The sequence below is a fragment of the Bison bison genome, unplaced genomic scaffold, assembly GCF_000754665.1.
Source record: "Bison bison bison isolate TAMUID 2011002044 unplaced genomic scaffold, Bison_UMD1.0 scf7180017864289, whole genome shotgun sequence".
Classification (NCBI taxonomy): Eukaryota; Metazoa; Chordata; class Mammalia; order Artiodactyla; family Bovidae; genus Bison; species Bison bison.
This window is the reverse complement of record NW_011494861.1, coordinates 18,579,511-18,595,793: the sequence shown is the minus strand read 5'-3', so window position 1 is coordinate 18,595,793 and position 16,283 is coordinate 18,579,511. Positions and strand designations below refer to the sequence as shown.

Here is a 16,283-nt window from a genome sequence, read left to right as displayed (position 1 = left end):
ACAGTTAAAAATAGGTATCTACTGCTCACCTAGCCAGGCCTGTGCAGGGCAGATTGGGTGATTCTCAAGAATTCTCTCAGTGAGAGCTCTTTATCTGTCACTAGGCTGCTGACCCTGGGTTCCATCCCTGGGTTGGGAAGATCCCCTGGAGGAGGACATGGCAACCCACTCCAGTATTCTTGCCTGGAGAATCCCATGGGCAGAGGAGCCTGGCCGGCTGCAGTCCAGGGGGTCGCAAAGAGTCAGACAGGACTAAGCACGCACAGGCTGCTGACACTCTGGCCTTCCTTCGGAACACAAGTTTTTTACAGCCCTGGTGTCCAATCTGGCAAGTCCTAGCTCCATGCTTTCGTGTAACAGACACCTCCAAGTCTCCAACTCCTTGAATAAAGAAATCATCCAGACTGTGGTCTGTTAACATTGGCATCTTTTTTCTCAACCTCCTTAGAGAGATAGACACGGGCATTCCTGCACAAAGAATGGCTTCCCTGGGTCAAGAAGCTCTTCCTTCCTTTGTTTACATCTCTCTCTTGGTATCCTATTTTAATTTTCTTAGCCCACAAAACTCCTTCAGATACTCGAACTTCTACATTACTTCTAGTCCACTCCTCTTTTTTTCACTACTGAGCTGCAAAAGATACTGTGGTCCTGCTTCTGCAGCTTGCATGCACAGGTGCATGTGACTTTGTTATCCAAAATTTCCTTCACTTCTCCCTGTGCAGATCCACCTCACCTTGCGGTGCAGGCCAGCCATGCAGTCCATTTCTTTAGTGCTGCTATAAACCACCATTCTTATTTTGCCAAGGAGAGAATTAACAGACAGCCACCAGTAAGTTTCTAGATCCAAGGAAAAAAATGTGAAAATGTCCAGGAAGCTTTCCATCCATTTGACTACCCTACCAACTAAAGTTCACTTTGTAGGGACATGGCTTCCTGATGGCTGTATGTAGGTTAGAACCACAAATGGAATGGTATTTCACATCCCTTTCATGTTCTTTCCTTATGAGACATGAAACATTAAGAAGTGGATGAGTAAACCCCCACTCTCCAGTCTGTGGACAAACAATTTCAAAAACTGCCTGGTCCTTTGAAAAGTTGGTTTATAGTTCCTGGAGTAGAGCTCGGTAGATCTCATTAAGCCCAACCTATAGTCTTGATGGTGTTTACTTTTGCATTAGAAATGTACTAATAATACAAAAACTGGGGGCTGGCTGGGAATGCTGACATTGTGGATACGCTGTTCATTGAAATGTACAATTGCTGGGTTATTTGGTGGATGTAAATTTTGTGTTGGAAGTCATGCTGATGTGCAAGTAAGTACACAGTCTGTTCATCATCCAGTGTAAGAACTAGTGTAGGGAATTATATGTTTCTAAAGAGCCTATTTGGGGGCTCTACATGCAGTGCTTACTGTGCATGAGAAGGGACATGTGTGGTACATGAAAAAAGGAAGATTGGATGAGCAGATGTTCAATGTTCCACTTCCTTTTTTGCAGAATCCCAAAGGCAGGGCCTGAAGCCATGATGTGCCTGCTCAGATCCAATGTGTACAGCAAAAGCCCACATGTTAAAGAATGGGTTTTCTGCACCTCTGTGCAAAGCTGCCCACTGCAGCATCCTGCTGGAGTTGCTATGGTAACCTTCTGCAACTTGGCATTGACACACAGGAGCAGACACACACTTTTATTTCAGGGGCAGATGCATTTGCTAAATGCATTGATTGTCCCCAGCCCTCCCAGTCAGTGGGGGTATGTTCAGAGCCAGAGATATGCTGGTACCTCCCCTTTTGGCTCTAAATTCCCAGGGGAAATAGGAGTGAATCTCAGCTGGGGCAGTGGGCCAAAGCAGGGGACAAAAGGAGAGGAGTCCAAGTTCACAGAAGTCAAGTGTGGTTGCTTTTGAACTTAATTTTTGTAGTCCTGTATCCTGTCACTCGTGGTCAATAGTAAGGTCTATAGTGACCTTGACTTATAGAGTTTTTCCTACTCTTATCTCTAGAACCTGGTTTGTTTAATCCACCCCTAGAAGAATTTGAATCAGTCAGTTCTGGGAATTTACTGAGCATTTACTTGCTAAGCATTTTTAAGTGCTGTTAGGGTATAGAAGTTAAAAAGAAGAAGGTTCCTGCCCTGAGAACTGAGAGTAATAACACCTGATTGTGTGGTTCTTAAAGGTTCTTAAAGGCTGTAGGAATTCGGAGGAAGACACTTGCATGGCAAGAGGAGACTCCATGGAAGATATGGGATTGACTAGGGGCCTTGATCAGATCCTTCTGTCTCCAGGATCAAGTCCTATCACTTCATTGAGGCATCAAGGGTCTTCTGACCATAGCCTTCTCCAGCCTTTTATCTCTGCAAGCCTGCTCTGGCTCTCGGGATTCTATACACGCTCTTCCCTCTCCTCCACTTGGCGGCCTTCTTCCTTCTATACCCTGCTCACATGTCACCTTTCTGTGAAGCCTTCCCTACCCCAACCAAAGTAGTTTGGGTTCATTCATCCCTTTTCTGTGCTCTTTGCATGAATTTAAAAAAGTGCACATGCGTTGCGTGCACACACATACACAGACACGAACAAAATTAAAGATAGGTTAAATTTGGCTTGGCCTAGAAGTGGTGAAGCCATTTGAGGTCATGGAAAGGATGAGCCAAGGATGGTGGCAGGAATGAGTGTGGGACTAGCATGCATATGGAGTAGTACGGAGATTAGCCTGGTGGTCTGAGAGTACAGACAACCATGTCTGGCTCTGAGAGTGGGATGTGGCCCATGGCTTAAAAGCCAGGCAGGGGAGGGTTGACTTGACGTAAGAAGCACTGAAGCCTGACTTGCAGAGGCTGTCTCAGCCATCAAAACCACTGTCAATTTTGCTTGCAGGATAACTGAGGGACAGTGAAGGAGGTGGCGTTATTTCCTGTTCTCTGAATTTGCAAATAGGATTTGCAAATTCTGGTGAAAGGGCCATATGTAACTTTCAGATGTGTTTTGTTTGGCTACACATAGTTTTGAATTTGAATGTTCTTAGTGAAGCCATGCCATCTCTAGATTGCCATACTTCCTAGGAATATTGGTTGCACTATGGCTGCACCTCTTTTTATGGCACCTATCTGGCACCTCTTAGGTCATCTCAACCCCTGTTTTCAGAAGTGTTGTAAACTTTCTATAACATGCAAAATAACTGCAGTTCCTAATTCAAGATATTTAGATACAGAAGACAGGAAACTATAAAATTTTGCGGAACTAGCCAATTAAAATTTCATATCTTAACTAAAATTGTGCATCTTCATCTTTCAAAACAGTAGACTTTCCAGCTTTGGAGGCATATCTGATTTTGAGACAACTGGTTAACCTGAAGTATGGCTTCTGTGCTGAAGTGTGGTTTTCTGTGATGTGAACAGAACATATTTATCAGTCTCATTACTATTTGAAAGGGATGCTCCTCTGTTTCAGACCCAGCTATTGAGCGTGTGTAAAACTTAGTGAAGAAAGCTGTTTCTCTTGTGCCTGGGAGTTTCGCTTTAGCTGTCATGGCTTTTGATTGAAGAAGGTATGCCTCAAGATAAATCAATCAGCCTGCGGAGATGTAGTGAGTTCCTGCATGCAAGGTGCTATTCAAAGTGTCTGGAGCAGGCCAGTGTGGTGGTTAAAAGAACAGGCTTTGAAGACAGATCTGGTGTCAACTCAGGAGGACTTTCCACTTATTCCATAGTGGAGAAAAAGGAAAGGATGGAGAGGTTAAGTAACTTACTCAGGGTCACATAGCTAATAACTGATGGATCTGTAACTCGAACTCAGGTCAATATGACATTTAAGTCTTTCTCTTAGTTACTATTTCATATATCTTAAAAGTTTTAAAAATCTATTCTTTTTCATGGTTTAATAAAAGGAGCCCTGGCAATGGATAGAGTAGGAAAATATATTCAGTTTGTATAAAGGAGTCCTTTGTGGCTTCTATGTAAATACCTTTTGAATATGTGTCCATTGAGTGATTTCTCACATAAGCCTTAATGCTGAAGAGGGTGAACTTCATCAAGAAGTATTTATCTAAGTAGGTGTACTTACCTAAGCAGAATCGGGGAATTCTTGCTTCATTCATAGTTTCCAGGTCTGAGTAGTCATGTTGTATGGCATGCAATGGCATCCACAGTCATGATGAACATGGTAGGGTAGGTAGGGATTAAGGGAACACTCTCTGTGCTTTTCTGAGAAAGGCCCCACAGAAATATAAACTGGGGATCCCAGAGAGCAGGCTCCGCTGTGAAATGGAGCCATCCAGAAGGCACTGTGCTTTCGGCTTCTTGACCAAGGCCACCGAAGTTTGTAGCGGGCGATCTTGTCCTTAGAATTCACCGTCAGAGCGCAGTGATGCTGCTTGAATAGCAGTTACTGAACTTTTTGATTGGCTTCAAATATAACATCAGACATAGTTTTCTACTTACCTTTGAGCTTTGCCTAATAGGAAGTATTGCACTGTTTTTTCACATATCCATCCATCTTCCCATTCAAGAAGAAACTTGGAAATTTGTTCCTTTTCCTTCTTTTTGCTCTCTGCTACAGTGAGCTGCCCAGGTAAACAGCACACACATTCATATAGAGTGGCAGCCCCATCTAAAACATGGGAGGCTGACTGGTAGCAATCCTAAGGTAGGGAATTCAGCACTCATGTAACTCATACTAGCAGAATGCACTAATTTATGGTATTGAGAGGGTTACTATTTACTGTTTCTCTACCGAACTGTGGACTTTACATCAAAGGAATGTTGAATGCAAGAGTGATGAATTTTACAATGCTTCAAATGCTCTTCTAGATATACTGAGCTGGTCTGAATTCAAGTTTTTGAAAGAAAAGTAAAATACAAGCTTAATTTCTTTATATATCTTTGAAGGCAAGATTGAGGTCTTGTTTTACAGAATATATATATATATCTATATATTTTATATACATATATTTTATACTTTATTTTTGAGGAATGTAATCAAAATGTAGTAGTTTCTCAGATTAAGGCCAGTTTACAAGAACAGAACTTGGCACCTTTTCAGCAGGAATATGCCAAGTCTTTATTTCTTCACTTTTATACCAAGTTCAAATACATGTACATGGATAGTAGAAAAAGCTCTATTTTGAGCAAGTTAATCTCCAAGGACAAGTTAAAGCCTATGGTAAATTTCAATATACCAAAACTTGCCATTTATCATCACTGTTACTATAAATATTATAAATAGAGTTAATATTTTTAAAATCATATATACTTTAAAGACTGAGAGAAAAAAACAAAGTGCCTCTATTGATCTCCACGTTTCCAAGGAACAAAATTTGGAAAAATTAAATTGTTCCTGATGGCAGTCTGAATTGACATGATGACTTTTGTAGAACAATTTGGTATATATTACATAGTAAAGTTAAAAATATACATGCTTCATGACCCAGTAATTCCACTTCTAAGTTTTTATTACACAGGACTTCTTACATGTATATACAAGAACATTTGTGGTGGCATTGTTGGTAGTAGCAAAACCTGGAAGCAACCCAACCTCTGTTAATAGAAGGCTAGACGTATACAAGGCGTATAGTCACTCAATAGTGTATTATCTAGCCACATTTACCAATAATGAGTTGCAGCTACATATACCAACATGAGGAGAAGGCAATGGCACCCCACTCCAGTACTCTTGCCTGGAAAATCCCATGGACGGAGGAGCCTGGTAGGCTGCAGTCCATGGAGTCGCTAAGAGTCGGACACGACTGAGTGACTTCACTTTCTCTTTTCACTTTCATGCGTTGGAGAAGGAAATGGCAACCCACTCCAGTGTTCTTGCCTGGAGAATCCCAGGGACGGGGAAGCCTGGTGGGCTGCCGTCTCTGGGGTCGCACAGAGTCGGACACGACTGAAGTGACTTAGCATAGCATAGCATAGCATACCAACATGGGGAAACCTCACAAATGTATCATTAAGTGAAAATAGCTACTAGCTTAAAAATACAAATAATACAATTCCATTTGTATAAAATTCAAACTAACAACATGTTTAGGTATACATGCACATGTACAATTTGTATGAAAAGCAAGGTGTCAGAAAAACACAAAGGATGGGTGTTACTTCTGGTGAAAAGGTAGATGATGTGAAGGAAGAGGGAAAGAAAAGGGGCTTCAAACATTCTGGCAGTTCTTTTGGAATTAATTTTTATTGGAATATTGTTTATTTACAATGTTGTGTTACTTTCAATTGTGCTGCAAAGTGAGTCAGGTATACATATACCTGTATCTACTAGTTTTATATTCTATGCCCATATAGGTCATTACAGAGTACTGAATGGAGTCCCTGTGCTATCCAGCAGGTTCTTATTAGTTATCTCTTTTATATCTACTAGTGTGTACATGTCAATCCCAGTCTCCCAGTTTATCCCTCCCCATCCCTTTCCCCCTTGGTAACCACAAGTTTGTTCTACATCTGTGACTCAATTTCTACAATTTCTGTTTTGTAAATAGGTTCATTTGTACCAGTTTTTAGATTACACACATAGCGTAGTAGTAGTAGTAGTGGCTCAGTCGTGTCTGACTGTTTTCGACCCCACGGACCCCTTCAGTCTCCTCTGTCCATGGGATTCTCCAGGCAAGAATACTGGAGTGGATTGCCATTCCCTTCTCCAGAGGATCTTCCTGACCCAGGAATCGAACCCTGGTCTCCTGCATTGCAGGAGAACTCTTAACCCTTTGAGCTACAGGGAAGACCCTAAGGTTACACATATAAGCAATATCATATATTTGTCTTTCTTTGACTTACTTCATTCAGCATGACAGTCTCTAGGTCCATCATGTCACTCTGCAAGTGGCATTATTTCTTTCTTTTTAATGCAGTGTGTATGTGTGTGTGTGTGTGTGTGTGTGTGTTGTGGGTGTACCACACTGTCTTTATCCATTCCTCTGTCAAGAGACATTTAGATTCTTCCATGTTGTGCCTATTGTAAATAGTGCTACAGTGAACACTGGGGTGCATGTATCCTTTCAAAATAAGCTTTTCTCCAATATATGGCAGTTCTCAATTTTTTTTTGCCTTTTTGAAAGAAGTAAACAATTTTTATAGCAGATTTAGATTTAGAGAAAAATTATAAAGACCATACAGAGGTCCATATACCCTGCACCCAGCTCCTCCTGTTATTAACATCTTTATTAGTATGATACATTTAACAATTAAAGAACCAATATTGACATGTCACTATTAACTAAAGTCTATACTTTATTCAGATTTCCTTAATTTTTACCTAGTTTTTATCTTTAAAAACTAAGTTTCCTTAGTTTTTATCTTCTTTCTGCCTCAAGATCCTACCTGAATCTTAACATTGAATCATCACATCTCCTTAGGCATCTTTTTACTATGAGAGTTTCTTAAACTTCTTTTTGATGATTTTGGCAGTTTTGAGGAGTATTCCCCAGGTATTTTGTAGAATGTCCCTCAGTTTGTTTGGATTGTCTAATGTTTGGATCTGTCTAACGTTTTCTCATGCTTAGATTCGGACTTTGAGTTTTGGGGAGGAAGCTGTAAAGTGTCATTTTCATTGCATCATGTCAAGGGTGCATTTCATCATTATGACCTGTTGACCTCGATCACCTGGCTGAATTTGTCACTTTTCTACACTGAGAAGTTACTTTTCTTTCCCCTTTTCCACGTTGTTCTCTTTGAAGGGAGTTTATTACGCATATCCCATACAAAAAGAATGGGGAAGTTATGGGTCTACCTTTTTGAAGGCCAAGAATCTATATAAATTGTTTTGAATTATTCTAGGAGAGAATCTTCCCTTATGTCTCATTAATGTATTGATTTAATCATTTATTTATATCATATGAACTCATGAATATTTATTTTATACGTTGGATCATACCCAATACTATTTTATTGATTTTATTGCTCAAATTGTTTGAGCTTTAGCTAATGTGAGCTCTTTCAGTTGCCTTCTGTGTTTCTTTGACATAACCCCATTAATACATATAGATTTTTGTTGTTTTTGATTTTTAAGCACTTTGCTATTTTTGTCACTACAAGCTGCTCCAAGCTCATCTTGTATATTGCTTCCCCATCCCACCACTGTCCATTCCTGCTGCTGCTGCTGCTACGTCGCTTCAGTCGTGTCCGACTCTGTGCGACCCCATAGACAGCAGCCCACCAGGCTCCCCCTGTCCCTGGGATTCTCCAGGCAAGAACAATGGAGTGGGTTGCCATTTCCTTCTCCAATGTATGAAAGTGAAAAGTGAAAGTGAAGTCGCTCAGTCGTGTCCTGACTCTTTGCGACCCCATGGACTGCAGCCTACCAGGCTCCTCCGTCCATGGGATTTTCCAGGCAAGAGTACTGGAGTGGGGTGCCATAGAATCAGCTATTTCTCCAATGAGCCCCAAGTTTGTTCACTGGAGAAACAATACTAAAAACCAAGATCTAGGGACTAGGTATACTGATTTATACTGAGTGTTAGTTGCTTCTAGGCCCTTTCAGTTAACAGAATGAAGAAATATATGTGTTACTAAGTCATAGGGATTCCCTTGGGGCTCAGACAGTAAAGAATCCGCCGGCAATGCAGGAGACCCAGGTTTAATCCCTGGGTCGGGAAGATCCCCTGGAGAAGGGAATGGCTACCCACTCCACTTATTCTTGCCTGGAGAATTCTATGGACAGAGAAGCCTGACTGGCTGCAGTCCATGGAGTTGCAAAGAGTCGGACATGACTGAGTGACTTAACACTTCCACTTTTCTTTCACTTTACTAAGTCATATGTATACACATACCTATAAATATTTCCATATGTAACCATCTGTATGTATATTGAGCATAACTTCATACTGATGTCTCCAGCTATAATCCATTATCTAATTATCTAATAACATCTACTATGTGTATCTAGTCTGTGGATCATTCTAGCCCCCTTCCCTTATTTATTCCACTCCAACAGTGAGAAAACCTGATTCCCACTGTCTTCCATCCATTTATTTAATTGTTCTACTCCACTATACATGTATGGAAGTATCAGAATTTCACTTATATCCCCATAGGGAAAAACTTTACCAGCTAGAGTACAGCTCCTGTGTACAGTTCCTTTAGTCTTACAGATCCTACTCATTTCTTTGGTCACTTAGTTACTTAGATCAATACCTTTACTTCCCCTACTCCTGCAGAGAAGTTGTTTCATTTATTTATGAAACGGTTCATGTTTTGTCACATTCTGCATTCCATTCTGGGATCACCCCACCTCCTAAATGATATTTCTTAATTTGTTCTTTTCTCTTAATTTGTCATTTCTTTTCTCTGAACTTTTATACAAAGTTCTATGGGGTTTTAACAAATATACAGTGTCAAACATCCACAATTACATTATCATACAAAATAGTTGTACTGCCCCACAAAATCCTTCACCTTTCACCTATTCAGCCCTTTCTTCATTACTCCCAAACTCTGGCAACCACTGATCTTTTAGTCTCACTTTGTTTTGCCTTTTCTAGAATGTCTTATAATTGAAATTACACAGTATGTGGCCTCTTCAGACTTGCTCCTTTTACTTAACGTTATGCATTTAAGATTCATTCATATATATTTTTTATGGCTTGTTAGTTCATTTGTTTTAGTGCTGAATAATATTACATTGTGTGGATATGCCACTGATTGTTTATCTGGTCACCTAGGAAAAGGCATTTTGGTTGCTTCCAGTTTTTAACAATTAAGAATAATACTGCTATAAATATTAGCAGGTGGTTTTCTTGAATGTTGCCGCTTTTTTTGGTTTGTTTTGCTTTTGTAATCTCAATGGAGAGGTTTGAGTTGATTGTACTCCCTAATCCAAATCCATTTTATCATAGATCTGAGAGAGCCCTGCTCCTACCGTGGCTCACTTGTTTTTTGGCTCTCTTTATCCCTGGCAGGCCACAGTCCATAGGGTCACAAAGAGTGGGACACGACTGAACACACATACACAACAGATCCCTACTTCCAATTTACAGCTACTCTTTCTCACAGGCCAGCGTTCTAATTTTTTTAATGTGTATCTTTTCTTAAATTTGTTCTTGTGAAATGTGGATAGTTTTTATGTGGTCGTGTATTTTTAATTTAACTAAATGGTGATGTGATAGAATGACATTCTGATTCTTACTCTTTTCAGTCAACACTATAGCTTAAGATCCACTCATGTTACTATGTGTGAACACAGCCCAACACTCTAGTCTGTAATTAAATTTCTGCAATAATGATAATGTTCTATACCTGCCTTATTCAATATGGTAGTCCGTAGCCTATGTGTGGCTTTTTAGCATTTGAAATTTAGCTAGTGCTGCTAAGGAACCAATTTTTTCTTTAAAAAATTAAGTAATCAATGTTTAAATAACCTTATGATAGGCTAGTGACCATCATTTTGAAAGTGCATATATAGAACATTTCCATCATTGCAGAAAGGCTAATTGGACAGCATAGGTCTAGCAATCCATGATGGCCATCCACCAGATTTTACCAGTCCATTCAATGATGTATGTCCAGACTGCCTCCAACTTCTTATCTCTATAAATAATTTTGCAGTAGCCATTTTTATGCACATTTCCTCAGAGATCATTGTGAAATTTCTCTGGGATATACAGCAGGAGTAGCGTTGCTGGCTCGTGAGGATTATATACACTTAATTTGACTAAGCACTGTCAGAATGGCTGCCCCATTGTATATTCTCATTAGTAGTGTTTGAGAGTTCCTACATCCCTATACTCCTGCCAACAATTGGCATTGTCCAGTGTTCTAATTTTTGTCAGTCTACTAAGTATAAAGTGATGTGTCATTGTTACTTCACTTTGCATTTTTAGCAGCACTTTAAAACCCTGAGGCACTTATCTCTTTGATTATAATATGGATTACAGAGAAATTGTTTTCTCAAGTGGATGTATATGTATGTCTTCTGATATCACCTCTGTTTTTGTTTAGTTGGATGGTTTTCCAGAAGCTTTTGAATTTTATGTAATTTAATGATTATTTATTTTTGGCTTCTACATCTTAAGTCTTAGGGGAAGTTTATCAAGTGGTCAAAGTATTGGAGCTTCAGCTTCAGCATCAGTCTTTCTGATGAGTATTCAAGGTTGATTTTATTTAGGATTGACTGGTTTGATCTCCTTGGTGTCCAAGGGACTCTGAAGTCTTCTCCAGCACTACAGTTCGAAAGCATCAATTTTTTGGCGTTCTGCCTTTTTATGGTCAAACTCTCAATCTGTACATGACTACTGGAAAGTCCATAGCTTTGAATATATATATATATGTGTGTGTGTGTGTGTGTATTTTTCAACAATTATATTTGTATATATGAAGGCTACTAATGTTTGTGTTAATTTTCAACCCCTATTACATTACTAAATCTCTAACCATAGTAGTGTTTCAGTTGCTTCTTCTGAATATTTTAGCTTCATAGACATATCATATGCAAATACTGATAATTTTATATCCTTTCCTTCAGTTTCTTTACCTCTAATTTCATTCGCTTATCTAATTGCACTGGTTGTAACTCCAATATAAGGTCAAAAAACAATGTGATAATGTGAATTCTTGTCTTTTCCTGACTTTAATGGCAACAGCACTGCTGTCTTGCAATAATGTTAATGGCTTTTGGATTAAGGTAAGCAAAAATTACCATATTAAGGACGAATTAAGTGTTTTTTCCCTATTGATAATTTTTTTCTAAAAATTATATTTTCTGTATCTAGAGAGATAATCATGTGATTTTTCTCTTTAGATTTATTAAAAGGATACATTATATTAATAAACTTTCAAATACTGACCTATCTGCATTCATGTAATAATTCTTCCTTGGTGAATGATGCATTATCCCTTTAATATGCTGTTGGATTCTGTTTGCTAATATTTTATTATGAGTATTTGGCTACCTGATGTGAAGAACTGACTCATTGGAAAAGACCGTGATGCTGAGAAAGATTGAAGGTGGGAGGAGAAGGGCATGACAGAGGATGAGATGGTTGGATGGCATCACCAACTCGATGGACATGAGTTTGAGTAAGCTCCGGGAATTGGTGATGGACAGGGAAGCCTGGCATGCTGCAGTCCATGGGGTTGCAAAGAATCGGACACAACTGAGCAACTAAACTGAACTGATTTTGCGTCAGTATTCCTAAGTGAGATAGACTTGGGTTTTCTTGTCTTTGTGTGTATAATCTTTTTCAGGATAGGTCATCAATTTTATGATGGGTTTCCCTGGTGGATCAGATGGTAAAGAGTCTGCCCAAATGTGAGAGGCACGGGTTTGATCCCTGAGTTTGGGAGATCCCCTGGAAAAAGAAATGGCAACTCACTCCAGTATTCTTGCCTGGAAAATCACATGGATGGAGGAGCCTGGTGGGATACATTCAGGTGGATCCATCCTTGGGATGGATGGTGGATACATAGTTTGTGACCACGGGGTCACAAAGATTTGCACATGACTGAGCCTAGATAGCATATTGAAAAGCAGAGATATTACTTTGCTGACAAAGGTCCATCTAGTCAAGGCTATGGTTTTTCCAGTGGTCATGTATGGATGTGAGAGTTGGACTGTAAAGAAAGCTGAGCACCAAAGAATTGATGCCTTTGAACTGTGGTGTTGGAGAAGACTCTTGAGAGTCCCTTGGACTGCAAGGAGATCCAACCAGTCCATCCTAAAGGAGATCAGTCCTGGGTGTTCATTGGAAGGACTGATGCTAAAGCTGAAACTCCAGTACTTTGGCCACCTCATGCGAAGAGTTGACTCACTGGAAAAGACCCTGAAGCTGGGAGGGGTTGGGGGCAGGAGGAGAAGGGGACGGCAGAGGATGAGATGGCTGGATGGCATCACCAACTTGATGGGTATGAGTTTAAGTAAACTCCGGGAGTTGGTGATGGACAGGGAAGCCTGGTGTGCTGTGGTTCACGGGGTTGCAAAGAGTCAGACACGACTGAGCGACTGAACTGAACTGAACTGAGCGACTAAGCGACACATCAGTTTTATATTTGATATATTTATACTTTTAATAAAAATAGTTTTCAAATTTCCCTTTGTTTGCTCTAGAATAATTTAAATAGCATTGAAATTATGTATGGGATTTGTAATCTTAATCACTGTACCACAAAGTATGGTGAGTGTAATGAATGAATCAAGAACTGACTACTTTGTTAGTAAACAATGAACAACTATATCAGACAGGATAATAGGGAACTCCTTCTAGAGACAGTGCTCTAAGTTGAGATTCAGAGAATGGTGGGAGTTAGTCTGCTGACTGGGTATTCTGAGTTTGGAAAAGAAATTACAGCCCTAGAAAACAGAAAGGCTAAAGTGCCAATCCTTTGGCCACCTGATATGAAGAGCCTACTCATTGGAAAAGACCCTGATGCTGGGAAAGATTGAAGGCAGGAGGAGAAGGGGGCAACAGAGGATGAGATGGTTGGATGGCATCATTGACTCAATGGACATGAGTTTTAGCAAACTCTGGGAGATGTTGAAGGACAGGGAAGCCTGGCGTGCTACAGTCCATAAGGTTGCAAAGAGTCGGACACGACTGAGCAACTGAACAACAAAACCAAAGTGAGTTAAAGGAAGTACAGTGTCACATTTGGTACTTAAGTCAAAGTTGACAATCTTTGATTGAAGGGCTATGAAGCTGAGCGTGTAAACTGGAGAAGGCAATGGCACCCCACTCCAGTACTCTTGCCTGGAAAATCCCATGGACGGAAGAGCCTGGTAGGCAGCAGTCCATGGGGTCGCACAGAGTTGGACACGACTGAGCAACTTCACTTTCACTTTTCACTTTCATGCATTGGAGAAGGAAATGGCAACCCACTCCAGTGTTCTTACCTGGGGAATCCCAGGGATGGGGGAGCCTGGTGGGCTGTCGTCTATGGGGTCGCACAGAGTCGGACATGACTGAAGTGACTTAGCAGCAGCAGCAGCAGCAGGTAGTTTTTACAATTCTAGGTAGTGAGGGAATACTCACAGTAAATCCATTTATATAGCTCCATGAGGCACCATTCCCACTGAAACTTATGTCCATGCAGCATCACCTGAAGTTGTGCAAAGTCTGTGTACCTTTAGTGGCCTTGACTGATGACTACAGATTGTCCTGTTCTCCCCTAGATATCTACTTTCCCCCAGTTATGAATTCTGAGGATTAAAATGCTCTGACTTATTTTCCTCCATCATTATCTATCCTGTGCCTTGACCTTATTCTCCTTCCCATAGCCCTTCTCCCTTCCTTCCCAGTGTCCTCTAGATGACTCTTTTCAGTAGCACTAATCAGGGATATAACCTAAAAGGGTGCAATGACAAACAGTGGCAATTTTATCAAAAAGTAGATACTTCCTGGATAGTTTCTCAGAATATTCCCCAAACACATGGGAGGAATGGCCATTTCCTATTTTCTTCACTGATGCCTCTATATAGCCTTAGGGCCACTTTTGATCCAGAGTCTATTGTGTATAGATCTTATGTGCAGTTTCTTGGAAAGTGAGTGTGTGCCCAGTTGCATCTGATTCTTTGCCATCTTATGGACTCTAGCCCACCAGTCTCCTCTATCCATGGGATTTTTCAGGCAAGAATACTGGAGTGAACTGCCATTTCCTTCTCCAGGGGATCTTTTGGACCCAGGGATTGAACTTGCATCTCGTGAGTCTCCTGCATTGGCAGACAAATTCTTTACCACCGATTCTTTACCAGGTGCCACCTGGGAAGCCCCTGGAAAGTGAGTCTATAGCTTAAATCAGATTTTAAAGGGGGTACTGTAAGTAGGGAAGGAGTTAACCTTCTGGAATGAAGAGACCTTACAAACATGACTTAAAGAAGAAAAGTTTACTGTCAGATGATGACACTTTCAAGGTGAGTAGTTCAGTTTGAAAGGGCAGCTCCCCTTCCTGCAGTTGTTCAGAAATGCAGAATCCTTTCCTCTTGTTGCTCTTTAAATCCCCAGGTCTTTATCTTTTCTATATATGAAAGCAGGCTCACCAGCTTGTGCGTTTTAGCTCACACAAAGGAGAAGGGCATGAGTTCAGAGTAACAATTTTCTTAGTGTATTTTTTTTTTAATTTAAGCAAATGAAGCACAAATTGCACATATCTAGCTTTTTCCCATGTCATTGTTTACCTGAATCAAATCTTGGGAAATGATGCTGGGAAATGCAGTCTTAGGCGGGTGGTTATGTGCTTGAGTTAAATGAGAGAGAGAAGTTAAATGAGAGAGAGAGACACACACACACAGGGAGAGAGAGAAGAAGGAGGGGGGAAGGGAAGGAGGAGAAGCAGGGGTGAGGAGGGAAGGGAAGGCAAGACAAGGCAAAGATTTTTTGGGGGGAAAAAGCAGTCTTTGGCAAAAGGATCTCAAAAACAGTTAACTACCATCCTTCTAGACCCATAGAATTCCACGCTCCTTTCAGGAAGCACCTCCTTTTTGGAAGGACACAGCTTCAGGTTCGTCACCATCTGCCCCTCCTAGTTGTCTCCACTTACCAGCTTCCTAGACTTCCACCACTGGTTTTGCCCCTCTGGTTTTGCTCTCTTACCCAAGAACATGTCATTAACCATGTAGACCCAGGTCAACAAACCTAGTCTTAGAGGGCAAGACAGTAAATATTTTGGGTTTTTCAGGCCATATAGTCTCCATTGCAACTACTCAAATATATCTTTGTAGGAGAAAAGCAGCCATAGACAATATGTAAATAAGTGGATGTGGCTGTGTTCCATGAAAACTTTATTTTTAAAAGTAAGCAAGTAACTCCCAGACCGTAGTTTGTCAACGCCTGATGTGGACAGTACATCCAGTATCCTATTTTATAATTCAAACCTATATGCAGGTCAGGAAGCAACAGTTAGAACTGGACATGGAACAACAGACTGGTTCCAAATAGGAAAAGGAGTACGTCAAGGCTGTATATTGTCAGCCTGCTTATTTAACTTATATGCAGACTACATCATGATAAATGCTGGGCTGGAAGAAGCACAAGCTGGAATCAAGATTGCCAGGAGAAATATCAGTCACCTCAGATATGCAGATGACACCACCCTTATGGCAGAAAGTGAAGAGAAACTAAAAAGCCTCTTAATGAACGTGAAAGTGGAGAGTGAAAAAGTTGGTTTAAAGCTCAACATTCAGAAAACGAAGATCATGGCATCTGGTCCCACCACTTCATGGGAAATAGATGGGAAAATAGTGGAAACAGTGTCACACTTTATTTTCGGGGGCTCCAAAATCACTGCAGATGGTGACTGCAGCCATGAAATTAAAAGACGCTTACTCCTTGGAAGGAAAGTTATGACCAACCTAGATAG

At 40.5% G+C, this 16,283-nt stretch overlaps 1 protein-coding gene across 1 annotated transcript in view; it reads left to right on the top strand.

Annotated features, from left to right (window-relative positions):
• Nucleotides 1-16,283, top strand: part of ASTN1 (astrotactin 1) — a 355,026-nt gene that overhangs the window by 827 nt on the left and 337,916 nt on the right. The gene's annotated exons all lie outside the window — the stretch shown is intronic.